At 40.1% G+C, this 7,385-nt stretch overlaps 1 long non-coding RNA gene across 1 annotated transcript; it reads left to right on the top strand.

Moving 5' to 3' along the window:
* The first annotated feature begins 305 nt into the window (after positions 1–305).
* On the top strand, positions 306–5,307 carry LOC144889175 (uncharacterized). Its single transcript, XR_013621631.1, has 3 exons — positions 306–372; positions 685–723; positions 5,175–5,307. It is a non-coding gene; the product is annotated as an uncharacterized LOC144889175 (long non-coding RNA).
* The last annotated feature ends 2,078 nt before the right edge of the window (positions 5,308–7,385 follow it).

Genomic DNA, 7,385 nt, shown 5'->3' with positions numbered 1-7,385 from the left:
TGGGTCGGACCTGCATTCTCAACCTGACAAATGCATCACAGAAGGGATTATGAATTTACCTTTCCTGGTGTTGTTGATACATCCTGTCAGTGCTCACGTGTGGATGATTCCAATAAGCATATCACTCGTCCAATCCGACCCAGAACACCACTAATCTCATACCAAACGAATATCGACAAAATGCTCCTCTGAGTGCCCCCTCACCCTCAACACTGATCACGATTTCAGTGAAATATCTGATTAATTCTCAATTCTTCTTCTCTTGTGTCCATCACACAGGAAACTGTTCCATCTGTTCCTCGGAGGATTATAGGGGTTTTCAAGTATTTGTACAATGGAATTCATAACATCGTTCCGACCTCCTTTCTGAAGGTATGGTCACACACATCATTCCAGAAACACACACACTTTAATCCCAGAGGATATAAATACCACCATGACATACATGCAGAGCCAACTGAACATGTACACACTTCATAACAGGCCAGGACAACCACATACGCAGTGACATAGCCACTCGCAAAACCACATCTGTAACCACACACACCATGCAGAATATATCCCTGACTGTTGAGAGATAACTGATCATCTGTGGCCACTTTGTTGAAATATTTCATTAATTCTCAATTATTGTTTTCTTCTGTCCATCACACATTTTTTCATGTCCCTTTTCATGTCTCTCAGAAGTCCGAAGTTAACATCCTTCCGACCTCCTTTCTGAAGGTATGATCGCAAACACATCACTCAAACACACGCTTTAATCCCAGAGGGGACCTGACTTAACACACTCAAACATGGCGTCCTAGCTCAAGAGGGTTGAACGCACGGTTAGTTTCCTGCAGTAGAACCACCAAGCAACTCATGGGCCGAAATTACATGTGTGGGTTTTGCGAGATTGTGTGATGTCTAGAACAGGTTTACTTATTTCAGTGGATGAGTTGTTCATTTCTGAAGTAAATTAAAATTAAAATGTTCCTCCAGAGGTTAAATTTAGCGATCTGATCTGCCCGAAATTTATGGAGATCTTGGTGATGATTATTAGATCCAAGACCAGACTCGTCACCGGGGTGGTCCCTCATCATCACTTGTACCATTTAGAGTCAAACCTGCATTCTCAACCTCTTATAACGAAACAGAAGTAAAGCAGCAGAGGTTGTGAGTGCAGAGGACAATGTAAAAGATACAGGTGATGTGATGAAGATGGCTAATGGACATCAAAAGGCAAATTCGGAAAAGTATCACCGCTCAAAAAGAGCTTGAGCGAATGTAGAAAAATAAATGTTTTCCCGGTGTTACCAGTGTTGCTTCGTTTGGGTTGAAGTCGTGTGAACGGAAATGGACAGTTTGTGTCAATCACTTTGACGAGTATGGGTTAGTTTGGGTTGAAATGACGATTACGAGTATTGGTTAGTTTGGGTTAAAATCACTTTGACAGGTGTTATTAATTATAATAACTAGAACTGCCACTTTGTAACTGTTGGCAGTGATGGTCCGGTGCAAAGACGTCCCACTTTGATCAGACACGTGACCAATGAAATCCTCTTAAAAAAAAAAAAAACTCGATTCAGAATTTGATTTAAAAAATGAAATTTAAAGGAATTCAAACAATACTCAGATTCAAAATAATTTTTAATAATGGCTGCCAGAAATGCAACCGCCGATGTTTAAATTACCAAACTGTATTCCAAAATACTTGTTACTAATGTGTGTGAAGTTTCACATCATTCTTTTAAGCCATACTGGAGTGTGAAAATAATTATTATTCTTCATCATAAAGGTTTCTTCTTCTTCACATATATATAATATTCTGGCTGCCAGACCATGTGATCTATCACATTAAAATTTTGTAAAGTTTGACTTCAACAGCATAAGCCGTTTCATGGAAAGTTATTTATTTATTTTACTTTGATCCAATATGGCTGCCCAACCACATGGCCTTTGAGATAAAAAAAAATGTCCGCCGCCTAGCATTGGGAAGGAGTTCATGTGTGTGATGTTTTGTGTTGATCGGATAAGGTTCGTTTTTTTTATCCAATATGGCTGACAAACAATGTGACCTATGACTTGATCGTTTTCAACATATATTTCCCAAGGCTGTTAGATCATATGTGTGGCGTTTCACATCGATCTAGTGAGCCGTTTTGGAGAAAGTTTGTATTTTCAAGCCAATATGGCTGCCGAATCATGCGACCAATGACATCATCAATACGAGAACGGCACTCAGTGGAGGGCATACCTCCGCCTGGTTGGCCATATCAATCAATGGTGAAGAATCCCTTAAAAAATTCTGCAAGCTGGATCGGATCTGGATCTTCACCAAAATTGAATCGATTCTTCTTTGTCTCACACAAACAACCTGTTCAACAAGTTTCGTCCAAATCCATCCATAAACTTTTGAGATATCCTGCTATGCATCGTTTTTGGCCCTATCTCCCAATGGTGAAGAATCACTTGAAAAAAATAAATAATTATCATATCCGAATCCATATTCAGATCTTCACCAAAATCCAATTGAATCGATCTTGTCAGACACCCAACCAATCCACAAAGTTTCGTCCAAATCCGTCCATAACTTTTTGAGATATCCAACTAAGGAATTGTTTAGGGCCCTATCTCCCAAAGGTGAATAATCACTTAAAAATTCTAATAGCCGGATCCAAATCCGGATCTTCACCAAAATCTAATCATTTCGTCCTTGTCACATACGCTACATCTCTGACATATTTCGTCCGAATCCGTCCACAACTTTTCGAGATATTTTGTTCACAGACAAAAGGACAGACAAACAGACAGGGGTGAAAACATAACCTCCATCCACCTTTGGTGGCGGGGGTAATAATTCTCCCATACAATTTTTGCCTAGATTACGCTCAATACATTTCAAACTGATTGGATTAAGCATTGTACTTATGACCGGATTAAGTGTTGTATATGAAGGCACCGATGTCATGATCAACATATATTTTACTCCTCATGGGGAGTTCTTGACGATGTGTCAATTTTCAATTTTTTTCATGGAGCGTTTTCAGAGATACAGAGGTGCAAAGTTATTTTTTTATTTTTTTTTTCCAAAATGGCACCCGCACCTCGTGACCTATTATATCATTCTTATCATTTAAAAAAAATCTACTGCATTAGGTGCTCCTTTGGTGAAAATTCCGTGGCAATCGCTCAAGCAGGTTGCAGAGAAAATGAATTTAAAAGAAAATAAACGTGCAAAAACGGGAGAATAAAAAATATTAATAAACTTAACAAAAACAATTAGGTTCCAGTGTTCTGTCATTGTGTTAATTGAAACTGTCATTCTGGTGTTTCACAGGCAGGTTGTTTCATCAATGTATGTGTCGTCCTTCGGATGTCGGTAAACCTGGTCATCCCGTTTGTCGGCATTAGTTAATGGACATTAAATATCCCATGGTGTCATTCGCGAAGAGTTGGCAACCTATCACTGGCACCATGAACAAATTACAAATTTCTTATACAACTATTGCTGGGAAGGTAATGGCAAACCACCCAGTATAACCTTTACAAAAAAACTGCTTACATTTTTATTTTTATATATATATATATATATATATATATATATTGTTACAGATCGCGGTTAGATGTTATAGACCGAGCGGTGGTGTAAGACCGCGACCTAACAAAACTCACCCGATTCACCCAGACTTTGGCCGTATCGCACCCCAGCTGCTCAATGAGGGAAAAGACGAAAACGACGCAATGCAAAGAGGAAAACGAAGGCAAAGAAAGGTTTGGCAATACGACTGAATTTATTGACTATTTACACACAAGCAAAAAGAAAGCAGTCACGTGTATTTACAAGCACATAAGACGCAGGTGACACAGGGAAAATACTAGCTTATACAGACTTAATTAACCCAGGACAGAACAAACAAAAGACGACTCACACGGGGAATTGCAGGAGGTGGATGGCTGGAGGTGAATGCTTGGTGGAGCTGAACGCTTGGTGGAGCCAACGCGGAGCTTGGTGGAGCTGAACGATTGGTGGAGCCAACGCGGAGCTTGGGGGATTGGTGTGACGGGTTCTCTCTCCTTCCTTAGTCCCACCCAGTCCAACAACTTCCTCTCTTGCTTCAGGACTCTTTCTCTCTCTTTCTTGGTCCCTCACTCTTTACCACCGACTCCTCACCGCAACCAACGCAACCACTTGACCACCACCTCTCCTGACTGACTCTTCACCACTCTGCACTTGACGACCGACTCCCAACCAACTCAGACCAACTCAAAGTCCAACTCCAGGCCTTTCTGTCTTCTGCTCTGCTCTCCTCTGTAAAAACGCATCTCTTTTGGCCACACCCCTGCCTTGGGTTATATAGGCCCCCGCCCCTCAACCTTTGCGAACCTCCCCGACCGCTCTTCCTCCGCCCTCTGTAGCCAAACCCCTGGCTCATGGTTGGTCGAGCGGGGCTGGTTCACTCCTCCCCCTCTATGACGAGGTGGAGACACGCCTTTCTTCCCTGACTCGAGCCTCGTGGTCAATGGCGGTTATTGGAGGGGAGGTAATATGGGCAATCGAGGCTCGGCAATGACGAGAGGGGATGTAATATGGGATGGAGATTTTGGGGATGGGAAGGAAAGGGGATCTATTCTCTTTCACTGGTGCAATGGAGTACTTTCAATTAATGGGAGACACAGCCTTATCCTAAAACACAGAATAAGAGATAACTATCAACAGGTATATTCTATTACTTGGCTGACGTGTATGCTTGTGGACTATGGGACGCCCTTTTTGTCTTTACACAGCTCCGGAGGCAGGAGGCACAGAATAAACAATAATCACAATAGTACAGCACACAATCAAAAAATATACAGTCCTCATATCCACAACAATATATATATATATATATATATATATATATATATATATATATATATATATACAGATATATATATAGATATATATATAGATATACACAGATATATATATAGATATATACAGATATATATATATAGATATATATAGATATATACAGATATATATAGATATATAGATATATAGATGTGTGTAAATGTGCATGTATTTGTATCATGTATAAGGGTAAGTGGGATCCATAGCTATAATGTATGAAGGATTTAATAATGCTTTGTCTAAATGCGTTGTGGGACTAAAACATTTTTCCTAAACTCAGTTTTCTGACTTTTTTTTTTAGATCGAACCTGACACCTGCCCATGGGAGCCCTCCATATGGAGCTCCCCAAAGTGCGCTCCAACACATTGGTTGACCCCAGCAACTGAGATCCCTGGAAATGAAACCACATGTCTGGATGATATGGATGTTCACCGTAAGTTGATTTTGATGCTGAATGTAAAATATGTTGAGAGAACAAGAAAATAGTAGTGATTCGTAAGTTGGGTGGACTGTTTCATTGCATTACCTTTTGTAATAATTTATTCATTGCAGATATAACAACAGGTTGAGAATTACTTGTATAACTGTGATTTTTGTGATTTTAAATGATATTTGGCCTCGTTTTATTTTCACACTGAAATGTTGGAATCATTATAATTGATTATGATTTATTGATTAGGAACGGCTGATCTGCGTTTGTTTTGCTTAATTTGATTTCAAAGTCATCCAAGTAAAATTTTCTCTTTCTTTTGCTCATTGCAAACCCAAACCCTTCAGAATGTCTGGACTTCATTTCAAGGGAAGATCAGGAAGAAGAGATGGTGGAGATGAACATCTACGAAATCATCTTTCAAGTTGTGTACAATTCTTTGGCAATTCGCTGGATTCTTTTCTGTTTTACAAAGTGGATAAAGAGGCTGAAAAAGATGTACACCAATAAAATGCACCACAAAAAGAGGAAGAGGCGATGCACTTGCAAGCTTGAAAGCAAAGGACCAACCCTATGGCCAAGTTCCTGGGGTAAGGTGCTGCAGGATATGTGGGCAAGAAGCTGACCCAATCATGGAGCGTTACCATGATGCTCCCCTACAACGAGCAATCCTACAACGACAACGACACCCACACCCTACAACAATGACATGATGCTCCCCTACAACGAGCTGACCCAGTCATGGTGCTTTACCTCAATCTTGAGAGGGGTTGGATGACGTGATGCTTCCCTACAACGAGCTGCACAGAAACTTGCGGCAATGTTCCAGGCAGCCATGGTAGCCAATCCGCAAATGTAATAATACAAATGTAACTAATACATACAAATGTAACTAATACATACAAATGTAACTAATACATACAAATGTGATGAATACATACAAATGTAACTAATACACACAAATGTAACAGTAATATATAAATATCATCGCAGTAATTTGTGTGGTTATTATGACATTAATACATACAAATGTAACAGTAATACATACAAATGTAACTGTAATACATACAAATGTCACAGTCATTAAATTTGGCCCACATACCAAGTATGACCCGGGGATTGTCCGAAGGGTATTTTAAGTGCTCCAATGGAACGGTTGATAAGGAACAGCTGGCTTCGCAAGTGACAAGTAATTCGGACTTGTGAAGATCAGGCATTCGAAGATGAGCACTTGGAGTTCACTCGTCCTGTCGTTGCTTTAATCATTGTAATCCTCCACAATCGTAATCCACAATCATTGAAATTGTAATCTATTGTAAATAACCCTGTATGTTTAAGGACTTTTAATAAACTGTAATCACTGTCCTTCAATAAACATTGTAAACAGTACCTGGTGTCATCGTTTTTTAATATTATTTAAGCATATTTTATGAAACTGTAACCATGTGCATTCATGGTCGCAGACATTTTTTTTAACTTTAAAAATTTTCCCCTATGCATCAGGAAATGCCGGGAACAAATCCCTCTCTTCCTCAATGAAACAATTCCCTGACATTTGCGGTGTCGACATTCGTGGGATTTTCCCCTATGAATCAGGAAATGCCGGGAACAAATCCCTCTCTTCCTCATTGAAACAATGCCCTGACATTTGCGGTGTCGACATTCGTGGGATTTTCCCCTATGAATCGGGAACCGCAGTTACCTATCCCTCGTTCCCCCCATTAAAACAATGCCCCGACATTTGCGGTGTCGACATTCATGGGATTTTCCGCGAATCAGGATCTGCAGAGAACCTGTGACCCACCCCCCTTTTCCCACTGAAACAATGCCCCCACATTTGTGAATTCGACATTTGCAGCATTTTCCAGGAACGTATCCACCACTAATGTCGGGGCCTGACTTTATATAAACTACAACGGCACTTGGAAGAGCACATACCTCTACCAGGCGGAACAGTTTATACTTTGTATGCCATTGACAGGCCGCATCTGGATCCCGATCTGAACCAAAATCCAATCACCTTTTTCTTGTCACCTAACCAACTCATCCAATAAGTTATCATAATCTGTCCATATATTTTT

This window comes from Myxine glutinosa, unplaced genomic scaffold (genome assembly GCF_964187855.1).
Source record: "Myxine glutinosa unplaced genomic scaffold, kmMyxGlut1.1 SCAFFOLD_1428, whole genome shotgun sequence".
In the NCBI taxonomy this organism is placed as follows: domain Eukaryota; kingdom Metazoa; phylum Chordata; class Myxini; order Myxiniformes; family Myxinidae; genus Myxine; species Myxine glutinosa.
This window is presented reverse-complemented; position numbering and strand designations above follow the sequence as displayed.